Source organism: Triticum dicoccoides, chromosome 3B, assembly GCF_002162155.2.
Source record: "Triticum dicoccoides isolate Atlit2015 ecotype Zavitan chromosome 3B, WEW_v2.0, whole genome shotgun sequence".
Taxonomy (NCBI): Eukaryota; Viridiplantae; Streptophyta; class Magnoliopsida; order Poales; family Poaceae; genus Triticum; species Triticum dicoccoides.
Genome location: NC_041385.1, coordinates 653,589,696 through 653,603,976, shown reverse-complemented (window position 1 = coordinate 653,603,976; position 14,281 = coordinate 653,589,696). Strand labels below are relative to the sequence as shown.

The 14,281-nt window shown below is 39.4% G+C and overlaps 1 long non-coding RNA gene across 8 annotated transcripts; it reads left to right on the top strand.

The window, feature by feature from the left end:
- The first annotated feature begins 7,779 nt into the window (after positions 1-7,779).
- LOC119277645 lies at positions 7,780-14,281 on the top strand. 8 transcript variants are annotated; one of them, XR_005137253.1, is made up of 11 exons: positions 7,780-8,333; positions 8,613-8,639; positions 8,732-8,832; positions 9,321-10,284; positions 10,511-10,629; positions 11,563-11,841; positions 12,137-12,200; positions 12,618-12,798; positions 13,287-13,390; positions 13,522-13,589; positions 14,026-14,281. It is a non-coding gene; the product is annotated as an uncharacterized LOC119277645 (long non-coding RNA). The 8 variants fall into 8 exon arrangements; XR_005137249.1 differs by having other exon boundaries at positions 13,183-13,390; XR_005137251.1 differs by having other exon boundaries at positions 11,563-11,847; positions 13,255-13,390.

Below are 14,281 nucleotides of genomic sequence, written 5' to 3'. Positions count from 1 at the left end.
GATAGGGTGTGGGCCCCCTGCCCTTGATTCTTTCGCTAGTATTTTTATTAATTCCAAAAATAAATTCCGTGGAGTTTCAGTTCATTCCGAGAACTTTTATTTCTACACAAAAATAACACCATGGCAGTTCTGCTGATAACAGCATCAGTCCGGGTTAGTTCCATTCAAATCATGCAAGTTAGGGTCCAAAACACGGGCAAAAGTGTTTGGAAAAGTAGATACGACGGAGACGTATCAACTCCCCCATGCTTAAACACTTGCTTGTCCTCAAGCAATTTAGTTGATAAACTGAAAGTGATAAAGAAAAACTTTTACAAACTCTGTTTGCTCTTGTTGTTGTAAATATGTAAAGCCAGCATTCAAGTTTTCAGCAAAGATTATGAACTAACCATATTCACAATAACACTTAGGTCTCATGTTTACTCATATCGATGGCACAATCAACTAGCGAGCAATAATAATAAAACTCGGATGACAACACTTTCTCAAACCAATCATAATATGGTATAACAAGATGGTATCTCGCTAGCCCTTTCTGAGACCGCAAAACATAAATGTAGAGCACCTTTAAAGATCAAGGACTGACTAAACATTGTAATTCATGGTAAAAGAGATCCAGTCATAGTCATACCCAATATAAACTAATAGGAATGCATGCAAATGACAGTGGTGCTCTCCAACGGGTGGTTTTTAATAAGAGGGTGATGACTCAACATAAAAGTAAATAGATAGGCCCTTCGCAGAGGGAAGCAGGAAATTGTAGAGGTGCCAGAGCTCGATTTTGAAATAGAGATAAATAACATTTTGAGCGGTATACTTTCACTGTCAACATAACAACTGAGAGATCTTGATATCTTCCATGCTACACACATTATAGGCGGTTCCCAAATAGAATGGTAAAGTTTATACTCCCCCTCCACCAACAAGCATCGATCCATGGCTTGCCTGAAACAATGGGTGCCTCCAACTAACAACTATCCTGGGGGAGTTTTGTTTGCAATTATTTTGATTTGATTTGAGCATGGGACTGGGCATCTCGGTGACCATCCATTTTCTCGTGAGTGAGGAGAGGAGTCCACTCCTCTTGAGAATAACCCGCCTAACATGGAAGATACAGACAGCCCTAGTTGATACATGAGCTGTTCGAGCATACAAAACGGAATTTCATTTGAAGGTTTAGAGTTGGCACACATAAATTTACTTGGAACGGCAGGTAGATACCGCATATAGTAAGGTATGGTGGACTCATATGGAATAACTTTGGGGTTTATGGAGTTTGGATGCATAAGCATTATTCCTGCTTAGTACAGGTGAGGCTAGAAAGAGACTGGGAAGTGACCAACTGAGAGAGCGACAACAGTCATGAACGTGCATTAAAATTAATCAATACTGAGTGCAAGGATGAGTAGGATATAATCCACCATGAATATCGTGAAGGCTATGTTGATTTTGTTTCAACTACATGCGTGAACATGTGCCAAGTCAAGTCACTCAAATCATTCAAAGGAGAATACCACCCTATCATACCACATCACAACCATTTTAATAGCATGTTGGCACGCAAGGTAAACCATTATAAACTCCTAGCTAATTAAGCATGGCATAAGCAACTATAATCTCTAATTGTCATTTCAAACATGTTTATTCATAATAGGCTGAATCAGGAACAATGAACTAATCATATTTACAAAAACAAGATAGGTCAAGTTCATACCAGCTTCTCTCATCTCAATCAGTCCATCATATATCGTCATTATTGCCTTTCACTTGCACGACCGAATGGTGTGGATAATAATAATAGTGCACGTGCATTGGACTAAGCTGGAATCTGCAAGCATTCAATTCAAGGGAGAAGACAAGGTAATATGGGCTCTTGGTTAAATCAACGAGAATGCATATAAGAGCCACTCAGCATTTTCATTAAGGTCTTCTCCTCTCGACCCCCAAAGGAAGGAAAAGAAAATAAAACTATTTACACGGGAGAGCTCCCAACAAGTAAAAGAAGAATGAGAAATCTTTTTGGGTTTTCTTTTAGTTACTACTACTGCAAGCATGGAAAGTAAACTAGCTAATTTTTTTGGTTTTTCTTAAAGTTTATCAAACACACAAGAAGAAAGCAAGAAAATAAAATAAACTAGCATGGATGGTACAATGAAAAAGTATGAGCACCGACCATTGTGTGTGAACATGAATGTAATGTCGGTGAGAAATGCGTACTCCCCCAAGCTTAGGCTTTTGGCCTAAGTTGGTCTATTCCCATGGATTAGAGCTACTCTCTCCGGTGTACTGAGGAGTATCATCTGGGTACCACTGGCTGGCAATCTCTTCCGGATCCCACTGATAAAAGGACTATCGATAAGGGTCAAGTGGTAGTTCTGGCTCAGGCTCTGGAGCTAATGTATGGCCCCGGTACGCGTAAACGGCTTCCGGCAAAATGAGAGAAGTGTCTGAAGATAAATCAAACAAAGAGGGTGCAGGCAAGATAATAGTTTCACTTTGAGTTTTATTAAATCTCAAATTATAATTAAGCGTCTTCTCATCATTTTTAACAATAAACTCATGTGCTACCATACTCTTATAATCTAAATAAGTAGGGGGCAGCAGCTTTTCCTCTTTCTCATAATGCCTAATAGGCATCCTAAGGTGTTTAGCAAGGCGTGAATCATAGATACCTCCAAAGATGGGGCCCTTGGTACAGTTCAGACTGAATTGTTTAGAAATAATAGCGCCCATACTAACAGAGTTATCACGAAAGAAAGCATGGAACAAAATAATAATATCAGGAACACTAAGGTTTCCACAGTTTCCGTGACCAATTAAGCATCTACTAGCAAATATTGCAAAGTAACGTAGAACAGGAAAGTGTATACTAGTAATTCTTGCATCAGAAACCTTCCTCATTTCCCCTACAGTAATAGTATAAATCCATCCACATCTTTACGAAGTGGTTCCTCTAATCTGCCCCCAAGGGTATCTTGCAAACCGCACAAAATTCATATAGTGACATCTCCCTAGCCTCATCATATAGATGAAACTCTACGAAGGAGGTGATTTCTTAGGATGAAAGTAAAAAATTTGCACTAAAGTATTACTGAGTAGGAGATACTGATCGAGTGGGTTGTGGAGGAAGTCGGTGAGGCCCGCATTGTCAGCCAGAGAATAAAAATCATCATGAATACCGGCTGCTCTCAAGAAATCATCACAAGGCCATTCACACGGCCGAACTTCCGTGAAGCGAGGGAGATTATACTTGGGCTTTTTATTCTCCTTGCTTTGTTTATCCTTTGAGCTTTGGCTAGAAGAGCCCCTCAAAAATCTCCTCATTATTTTCTAAAAAATTCTGAAACTTTTAGTAACTCAAAATAAGGATAGCCGAAACTCAATAAAGTTGATAGCAACTACTCCCACAAGTGCCTAGGGACTATATCATGCATTAGAACTACTTGGGACCAACTAAATTTGACATGCAAGCTCAAGAATAGGGTCACCTTAGCAGCAAGAATTTGCAATAAATAAAGCACTAGAACAAAAACTAATTGGATCATTGGAGGAGTCACATACCAAAGAACAATCTCCCAAAGCAGTTTTGTGAATGGAGCTTTGAGCAAGGAGATCGAAAATGGCAGCAAGTTGAGCTGGAACTCATGCTTGAGTTGGATAGTGATTTTTTTGGGAGGAAGAAGAAGAGCATGGGTGCGGGAATAAGTGGAGGAGGGCCACCAGGGGCCCACGAGGTAGGGGGCGCGCCCCATGGGGGGGCGCGCCCTGGACCCTCGTGGCCAGGTGTTGGCTCCCTCTAGTGTGTTCTCAATGTCAGATATTCTCAGATATTCCAGAAAAAACATATTTAATTTGCAAGGCATTTGGAGAACTTTTATTTTTGGGATATTTTTTTTATTGCAAGGATAATTCAGAAAACAGACATAATATACTATTTTTACTTTATTTATTCTAAATAACAGGAAGTAAAAGTAGGGAACAGAGAATTCTGCCTTCTAACTTCATCTATCTCATGCTCATCAAAAGGAATCCACTAACAAGGTTGATCAAGTCTTATTAAGAAACTCATTCTGAATCACATGAAATCGGAGAAATTTCAAAATAACACTAGGTTACCTCAACGGGGATATGAACATCCCCAACAATAAGAATATCATACTTCTTCTTTACAGTAGGAAGAGGAAATTCAAAACCTCCAATAATAATTGATGGAATTTTTCCAATAGAATTTATACTGTGAACTTGAGGTTGTTTCCTTGGAAACTGTACCGTATGCTCATTACCATTAACATGAAAAGTAACATTGCCTTTGTTGCAATCAATAACAGCACCTGCAGTATTCCAAAAAGGTCTACCAAGGATAATCGACATATTGTCGTCCTCTAGAATATCAAGAATTACAAAGTCTGTTAAGATAGTGACGTTTGCAACAACAACAGGCACGTCCTCACAAATACCGATAGGTATAGCAGTTGATTTATTGGCCATTTGGAAAGATATTTCAGTAGGTGTCAAATTTTTTAATTCAAGTCTATGATATAAAGAAAGAGGAATAACACTAACACCAGCTCCAAGATCACATAAACCAGTTTTAACATAGTTTCTTTTAATGGAGCATGGTATAGTTGGTACTCCTGGATCTCCAAGTTTCTTAGGTATTCCATCCTTAAAAGTATAGTTAGCAAGCATGGTGGAAATTTCAACTTCTGGTATCTTTCTTTTATTTGTAATAATATCTTTCATGTACTTAGCATAAGTGTTCGTTTTAAGCATATCGGTCAAACGCATACGCAAAAAGATAGGTCTAATCATTTCAGCAAAGCGCTCGAAATCCCCATCATCATTTTTCTTGGATGGTTTAGGAGGAAATGGCATGGGTTTCTGAACCCATGGTTCTCTTTCTCTACCATGCTTCCTAGCAATGAAGTCTTTCTTATCATAACATTGATTCTTTGATTGTGGGTTATCAAGATCAACAGCAGGTTCAATTTCTATATCGTTGTTATTGCTAGGTTGAGCCTCTACATGAACATCATTATTAGTATTATCACAAGGTTCATGTTCATCACCAGATTGTGTTTCAGCATCAAAGATATAAATATCATTAGGATTTTTAGGTGTGTCTACAACATGTTCATTAGAAGCATGCAAAGTCCTATCATCTTTCTTTTTCTTCTTTTTAGAAGGACCAGGTGCATCGACATCATTTCCCTGAGAATCTTGCTCAATTCTGTTAGGGTGGCCCTCAGGATACAAAGGTTCATGAGTCATTCTACCACCTCTAGTCATAACTTTAACAACATTATCATTTCTCTTATCATTTAATTTATTGAGCAATTCATTCTGAGCCTTAAGCACTTGTTCTACTTGAGTGGTAACCATAGAAGCATGTTTACTAGTAAGTTTAAGTTCACCCTTAACTCTAGACATATAATCACTCAAGCGTCCAATCATATAAGAATTACTTTTCAATTTTCTACTAACATAAGCATTGAAATTTTCTTGTTTATCCATAAAATCATCAAATTAATCCAAGCGTCGGCTAGCAAACTTACTAGACAGGATTTCAACTTTATCATATCTATAAAGAGAGTTTACCTTCACTACCTGTGTCGGGTTATCAAGACCGTGTATTTATTTAATAGGTGGTATATTAAGGCCATGTATTTCTTCGACAGGAGGTAAAATCTTAACATCTTTAGCTTTAATACCTTTCTCTTTCATAGATTTCTTTGCCTCTTGCATAACTTCAGGACTGAGAAATAGATCACCTCTTTTTTTCGGAGTTGGCTTAGGAGTTGGTTCAGGAAGTGTCCAATTATTTTCATTTGTCAATATATTATTCAATAGCAATTCAGCTTGGTCAACTATCCTTTCCCTGAAAACACAACCAGCACAACTATCCAGGTGGTCCTTGGAAGCATCGGTTAGTCCATTATAAAAGATATCAAGTATTTCATTTTTCTTAAGAGGATGGTCAGGCAAAGCATTAAGTAATCGGAGAAGCCTCCCCCAAGCTTGTGGGAGACTCTCTTCTTATATATTTCCCTTAAGGCAGCTTGTTTCTTATGAGCGGGGAAATATTTAGCAAAGAAATAGTAAATCATATCCTGGGGACTACGCACACAACCAGAATCAAGAGAATTAAACCATGTTTTAGCATCACCCTTTAATAAGAAAGGAAATATTTTAAGGATATAGTAGTAGCGAGATTTCTCATCATTAGTAAATAGGATGGCTATATCATTTAACTTAGTAAGACGTGCCACTGCAGTTTCAGATTCATTGCCATAAAAAGGATCAGATTCAACCAAAGTAATTATCTCAGGATCAACAGAGAAATCACAATCCTTATCAGTAACAAGGATAGGTGAAGTAGCAAAAGCGGGGTCATGTTTCATTCTAGCATTCAGAGACTTTTGTTTCAGCTTAGCTAATAATTTCTTAAGATCTGATCTATCATTGCAAGCAAGAAAATCTCTAGCAGTTTCTTCATCCATAACATAACCCTCAGGAACAACAGGCAATTTATATTTCGGGGGAGAACCTTCATCATCACTATCATCAATATTATCAGTTTCAGTAATTTCATTCTCTCTAGCCCTAGCAAGTTGTTCATCAAGAAATTCACCTAATAACACAGTAGTATCAAGCATAGAAGTAGTTTCATCATAAGTATCATGCATAGCAGAAGTGACATCATCAATAACATGCGACATATCAGAATTAATAGCATAAGCAGGTTTAGGTGCCGCAAGTTTACTCATAACAGAAGGAGAATCAAGTGCAGAGCTAGACGGCAGTTCCTTACCTCCCATCGTAGTTGAGGGATAAATTTTAGTTCTTTCGTCTTTCAAGTTCTTCATAGTGACCATCAGATATAAATCCTAAGTGACTCAAAGAATAGAGTTATGCTCCCCGACAACAGCGCCAGAAAATAGTCTTGATAACCCCCAAGTATAGGGGATCGCAACCGTTTTCGAGGGTAGAGTATTCAACATAAATTTATTGATTCGACACAAGGGGAGCCAAAGAATATTCTCAAGTATTAGCAGCTGAGTTGTCAGTTCAACCACACCTGGATAACTTAGTATCTGCAGCAAAGTATTTAGTGGCAAAGTAGTATGGAAGTAACGGTAACAGCGGCAAAAGTAAGAGTAGCAGTTTTGTAGTAATTGTAACAGTGACAACGGCAAAGTAACCGAGCAAAGAACAATATGCGAAAAGCTCGTAGGCATTGGATAGATGATGGATAATTATGTCGGATGCGATTCCTCATGTAATAGTTATAACATAGGGTGACACAGAACTAGCTCCAGTTCATCAATGTAATGTAGGCATATATTCTGAATATAGTCATACGTGCTTATGAAAAAGAATTTGCATGACATCTTTTGTCCTACCCTCCCGTGGCAGCGGGGTCCTAATGAAAACTAAGGGATATTAAGACCTCCTTTTAATAGAGTATCAGACCAAAGCATTAACACATAGTGATACATGAACTCTTCAAACTACGGTCATCACCGAGAAGTATCCCGATTATTGTCACTTTCGGGTTGTCGGATCATCTCTACTCCTAATGAAGTAGTTCGTAATCTCCGCCGGTCAATTTTTATCCCACCGGAGACGGGTTTTTTCGTCCTCGATCCCACCTCCGAGCGAACCCCCCAGCCCCGTCACGAAGCCAAGGTGCCCCCACCAAGTCAAGGTGCCAAACCTCTGGTCCATCCAGAGAAAATCGAAGGGGAAAAAATCTACGATAAAAAACCTACGAAATTTAACCAAGGACGAGTCGGTACGCCCTATCCCTAACCGGCTCTCGTCTCCCTCAGATGCAGCCGCCCGCCGAATCGAATCGCACTGCCAGGTTCGTCCGCCTCGCCGTGGCTGCGTCACTCCTCGGACGGAGGCGACGATGGAGGGAGCCACTGGCGCTGGCCAGGCCCCCGGCCGATGGATGCGCCGGGTCGTCGCTCCTCAGGGACAGCCCCTCCTGCCGCGCTGGATCACGTGGCAGCCTAGGGAACCCTAACCAGCCCCCGATCTTCGCATCTCTCCCTGAATCCCTCCTCCTCCCTCCCCAAATCGACATGGATCTCGCGCTGCTGGATCCCCTCCTCTCCCTCGCTGACTTGCCGTGAATCTTGTGCTGCGAGAGCTGCTCCTATCCCTTCCCTGGCCGCCATGGATCTCGCCAGCCACCATCGAAGGAAGCCCCACATACCCAAGCTTAATGGGCTTGCCAGCGGTGTCGAGGTCCTTGCCATGGCTCCGAGCCTGGAGAGTAGATTGAGGTGGACTTCGGTTACAAGGAAGAGCTCCGGAGGGAGATGGTACGTACATTATCATTTCCTACATATATTTCTACCCTACAAATCAGTTTTATATTGCTCTGTATGTCATATTTGTGGCAAAGAGAATTAGGCACTTGCGGATTGCATCCACTTGTATTTTCTGATGAGATATGAGATCTGGTTACAATGCGTGTTTCAGTAAAACTGTGGCAACGGTGGCTATTTTCTTCGCACGTGTTATAAGCGGAGCAGGTTGCTTTGTTTTGTATTCGATCTAATTTGTGCTTTACTTCTTTTTGGGTTGTACTAATTCTCCAGATGCTCCACTTGAGAGAGCAAGAGAAGGTTAGTACTATTCCATTATCTACTAATTCCGGCAATCAAGTTCAATACAGGTTACATCAATCAGGGTCAGTAATCAGTACTACTAATTTCAGATAAGACCTGTATAGAAGTACTACTCCATCTGCAAGCGTTCGTTGCTGGATTTCTTTCACGCCTATGTGGTGCTGTGCCATGGTCGCTCTCCCTCCTCCAGGTTTGATTTTTCAAGTTTCATGCCTTTGTCTTTTAAGATCTCATCCCAAAAGTAGTTGTAACATGCAAAACCAAAGAAAGAGAAGATTAGCACATGATATTATAAATTCTCAAAACAAAGTCATTGAAGAAATTTTAGGGCAAATATAAGTTCTAATTGTCACTTGAACCGGCAATGGTACTGTAGACAATCAAAGGGCCTCACTTTGTTATCTTGCACAGGGCATCAGCCAAGTCCTGCCTGGCCGTGCCTCCGGTCCTCCCGCTTAGCTTGCGGCGTGTGTGTGATGTCTGTGCTTGACGCTGCGTGCTTGTTGTCTTGTTGCTGCTGGCCTGCTGCTTCTGCTTTTCTGTATATATTTTTATAATGATTGCATCTTGTATGCAGCTATGCGTTGTTTTATACTAACGTTGTTGTTGCTGCTACTGACTTGTTGATATTGTTGCTTATTGCTGCTGATGTCCTAATGTTGTTTTTGTGCTGGCCAGGGACTGAGTCCAGAGATACACAACATTCAATTATGATGATCTAGGAAATTAATGATCATTCAGTCATTGATGATATAAAAAGAGGCATGAAGGCAACAAAAGGGGCAGTATTTTGATCTCATGTCATCTCGCACATAGATTATTTGTTCTTCTTTGCATACCATTTTATTAGTTATTTATATATACCTGGCGTATCGCCATATTACTGTTTCTTGAAATTGCCGTATCGCCGGTGCTTCACAGCTATGAAGCATGAGGCTACACTGATCTATTTTTAGACGTGCACATGTTCTATCAAGAAGTTCCATTTGCAATTTTCTTATATAAGTTTCATTGATGACAATAATGATCGATCCATGTTCATAGCTAAGTACATGTTTCACTGGTATTACCATTGTTCACAGTGTAAGCAATTAAATAGTTATATGCTTGTTGCACTACAAAGTGTAAACTATTTATTATGTTCCATCATTTGGCAGAGCAAAGTAAATAAGCTTTTTTTTAGCCTCCACCAATTTGTTGTTCTCCTTGTGTTGCTTGGATAAAATGAAATGCATACTATACTGCTACTGCTACCGAGACTTGTCACAATTTCTGTATCACGTGTTACAATGAGACTGATAGTTCACAATTCAGGTGGAAGGTAATCAATTTCCTAAGGCTAAACTTCATACTTGAATCTACGTTGTGTAATGTGTGACAAATGTGAACGTTGGCAGCATCTGATTTGTGCCCTTCCAAATTTCAAATGGGGTGATTCCAAAGAAGCAGATTAAACTTGCCCTCAGTGCTGTGTTTGGGAGATTGAACATGGTTTATGTATGCCTTTGCCACAAAATCTGTTCTTGGGGCTAAAGATCAGCCAAGGGCCATGCTTAGCGATCATATATAAGAACAACTCTTTAAACGGCTCAGTGGAGAGAGACACGAACGGGCTATTCATAATGGGAAAAGTTTTGATGAGGTTAGTGCTGCCTCATCAATTTACAAAATCTTACGTTTATGGATCCTATGTTTTCTTTTTCTTGGTTATATCTTGGTTTCCCTTCCTGAATATGAAATCTGTGGTTTTTGTACTTATAAACAGAGATGTGCTGCTCCTTCTGCTTACTTTTTTTTCCAGAATTTGACTGGATTAAGTGTTTTGCTAGATCCTTGTTTCATGCACGTGCACTTTTTTTTGGAATCAGGAGCTTTTCCGGACTGAATAAGTAGAGTTATAGTCATGCTGAAGGCTGAAAACGAAGCCAGGATTCATATTTACCCAAGCACACCTTTGTCGCTCAGGCGAAGCATTTTTTGCACAGAGGTGAGCAGCACATTAGATGGTCTGTGGCTCTGTGCACAAGCCTAAATTGAAAACTAGAATAAACTCTACTTAGCTGGTTCACTTCCTTCGGGATGGGGGCAATCTCTGATCTGTCTTGAGCATCACTGGACCAAAATATATGTACCACCTAGCAACAGATTGCTGGTACAAATATATGTACATACATTTGGGTGTATAGCTAATTGATGTATTGTTTTAATGAGGGTTTGGTTTACGAGTGTGTGCAGTCTGTATAAGATAGGAGTATTGGATGGTTTTGAGTCGGCAGTATGTATTTTGAATGAAGTTTGTGGTATGTATAGGGATGATAGATTGGGTAGGAACTTCTGCTCTAATTACTATGGTTGTGGTGAAATCATGTTTTGGTTGAATTATGTATTTGGAACTGATCTTAATTTACTAGATTAATCAATTCGGAAATCCAATAAACTTCTATAATTTTCTAGAAAAGGAGTACTGCTGGTTAATTAATCAACTGATTTACATTAATTTCTTAAAAGGGGACCGCACGCATGTCCTGATGCTAAATCTTTTTATAAAGGAAGGGTTTATGTAATTTTGGTAGTATAAAAAAATGTAACCTTAGTATTACCCAGAGCTAGGATAAGTGAGTAGATTATTTTCATTTTTGAGCTCATATGCGAGATCATGATAAAATTTGGAATATCAATGTTGCTATAACGGAATCAGTCGGGATAGTGAAGTCTATACCAGAATGTTGACAAGCCTTTTTTCATTCTTAAGTTAAGGAATTTACAAAAAGTCTCTTGCGAAAATACTATCATATCCTTTCTATAATCTCTATATCCTTTGTTACATAAGGTATTTATTGTATAATAGTTTGGTTCTCCGTCATTTTTTCCATTCCTCTGTGTAATCAGTCGCGTTAGTTGACATGTGCCTGAAAAGTAGGTGAGACGGAGCTAAGGCTGAGATGGAGGCCACATTGTTTTCTAAAAAAAAGATGGAGGCGACACTGCCTGCGGCAGCGTCTCCAAGATGAAGATCTAGGACGTGGACGGAGGCAGGGATGATGCAAATTGTCCCAGCGTCGTTGGCGGAGGACATGTAGCTGGTTGTGGGGTTCGGGTGAAGGTGAGTTAGAGGGATGACCGGTGGCAGCGGCGGCAACTCGGGCAGACCAGGGCGACGAGGCTGCACTGTGGGTGTTCGTCTGCCTGGAGGAAGAAGGTTACGGTCCGTTTTTATATGTGTATCATTACATTGTCTGAATCATCACATTGTTATGATTAATTTGTACCTTGAATTGTTAAAGGAGAGGGGAATTAAAAAACCAAAAGGTTCTCTAAATGCAGCTTCTTCAATACATTTATATTGACAGTTGATAGATGGATCCAGTAGGCCTTGGTAGTGCTAAGCGTGTTTGAATCCACTATTGCTTGAGTCGTTCTTCCGGTCTCTCATTGGTACATGGGGCGTGCCCCATGTAACATTATGTTTCTCTGATAAATTTACTGATGTGCAGGTCGGACAATTCCGAGAATCAGACCTGCCAATATGAGAGGTTAAATGCAAGAAACGAGAATAAGGTGAATACGCTGACAGTTGTTTCACGCCTTTCTTTGATAGTTCTGTGGTATTTTTTCCCTTTCACTCCTTGTGAAAATGAAATCTGTTATTTGAACTAAAATTCATATCCGCATCTACCATTATACTTATCCTCGTGTAACATTATGGGGACGAATGCAAATGTCGGCAATGTTGCTGGAGCAAGGAACACTTCCATATTCTATAAGGTCTTTCAATTTATGTGTCAAGTGTTTTCTTCTTTTATAAAGTCGGTTGTTCATGGGTGAGCCAAACCAAGGAAAAAGTAGGGTATGGTGACTATTTTTAATTTGTTAGGCCAGTTGTAGAAATCAAGTGCCTTTTATGTTCACATCATCATTTGGTTTTATATAGTTCAGGATTATATTTATCATAATTCAACCTCTGTTACATGGCAGGCCCATGCCAAGGAAGGCGAGGGTCCTGCGGCTGGCTGCTGCTAAGGATAGCAGGCAGTAGAGAAGTTTCTTTCTGATTTGAAGTGTGCAGATTGGGACAGCTCGCTTTCTGTGGGCAACCAGCTGAATGCTAAAATGTCATAAATGGCTGTGAACAGATCGGATATGATTCGTACATCAGGTAAATAGCATGTACCTCTTTTGATTTCACATGTGCAGAGAGCACTTGCCATATGATGTTTGCCCCATCGGCAGCAGTATGGATACTATGGAATTCAGAAATAATGTGCTTGAGAATTTTTCAGACTAATGGTAGTGCAGATTTCAACTAGTGATTGCAGAGTTCTAAAATATGTTGACCAAATTGTTTCTTCAGAACTTGGTTTAGCCCAAGGCTCTCAAGAAAATGGGTTTTGTGTTTTAAGTAATTCTTATTTTGGAAACATATAGTGGAAGCTGCCAGTCTTATCTCTCTTTGAGTCCTCCTAAAGGAATTCTTTGGATAATTTCTTCTTACACTAAATTTTGACATGTTGACACTCAAGTGAAATAGTTGTGACCTCAGGTTGCAGTATCTACCAAAGAATATATGTGAAATCCAAGGAATCATTTCTGAGTTCTGAGCGATTTGTGGTAGGGCTCAAGATATGTGGTTTTGGATTATGGTAGGACTCAAGATATGTGACCTCCAAGGAAACTGCAAACTCAAGATATGTGGTCTTGGACTAGCAAGATTTGCATCCAGTGACACCCCTACAACAGTTTTCTGGATGGTATGTTTAGATTTTAATAGATTTGATCCACAATAATTTAATTTTATTAATTATTTTTAATGAAATAGATAGCATAAGAGACGCACTTCTTGCAACTTAAATCTCATTGTCTTCTCGAACATGACTTGCAGGAGCAGGACCATGTCGCCACCTGATGGTATAGAGCTGATGAACTCTGTAACGTTCTATCATTACCAAGGTAGTTAATAAATTGCTTGTCTCGTGGTTGTGTTTTTTTCCAGCATTCTTTGCATTTGCACTACTTCCTCATTTTCATAGGTTTGTACAACTAAGAAAGATGTTAGATTTTAGCCAATATATGAGTATATTGGTTGTAGTAACACCTTGTATTATAGGATGGAGGGAGTATGTGCATATCCAGTAAAAATTTGATATGATTTGTACTAATAATCTGATGTGATTTTGTAGACACTTTTTTTTAGATTACTAGACATATAGGAAGAATTATGAAACTAAAATGGGATGTTACTGTTGGCATTTGATGACAAAGTGAGGCCAATGTAGGAAAAAAACTAAGCTTTTGGCGAGTACCTTGTGATTTTGTTATGTACTTTCTGGCTTTAGTTTGCAAATGCAGCATGAAATACTTATGTGATTGCTCTTTCCTTTTGCAGGGACTAACCACAGAATATTAGTACTATATGCTGATATTGACAAGCCGCACTACCTTCTCCAATGGCATGGGCAACGTGTATTATGTCGAAGTGTGTGGGATTATTGATTTTATGTCTTTATTTTTACTAATATATATTTATACAAGGATGACAATCAACAAAATGTGTATTTCTTATTCAACCAGTGTCCTCGCATGTAAAGACAAGTAATGATTCGAGCACATGAGAAAGAAAACAATACTTAATAATTTTCCTA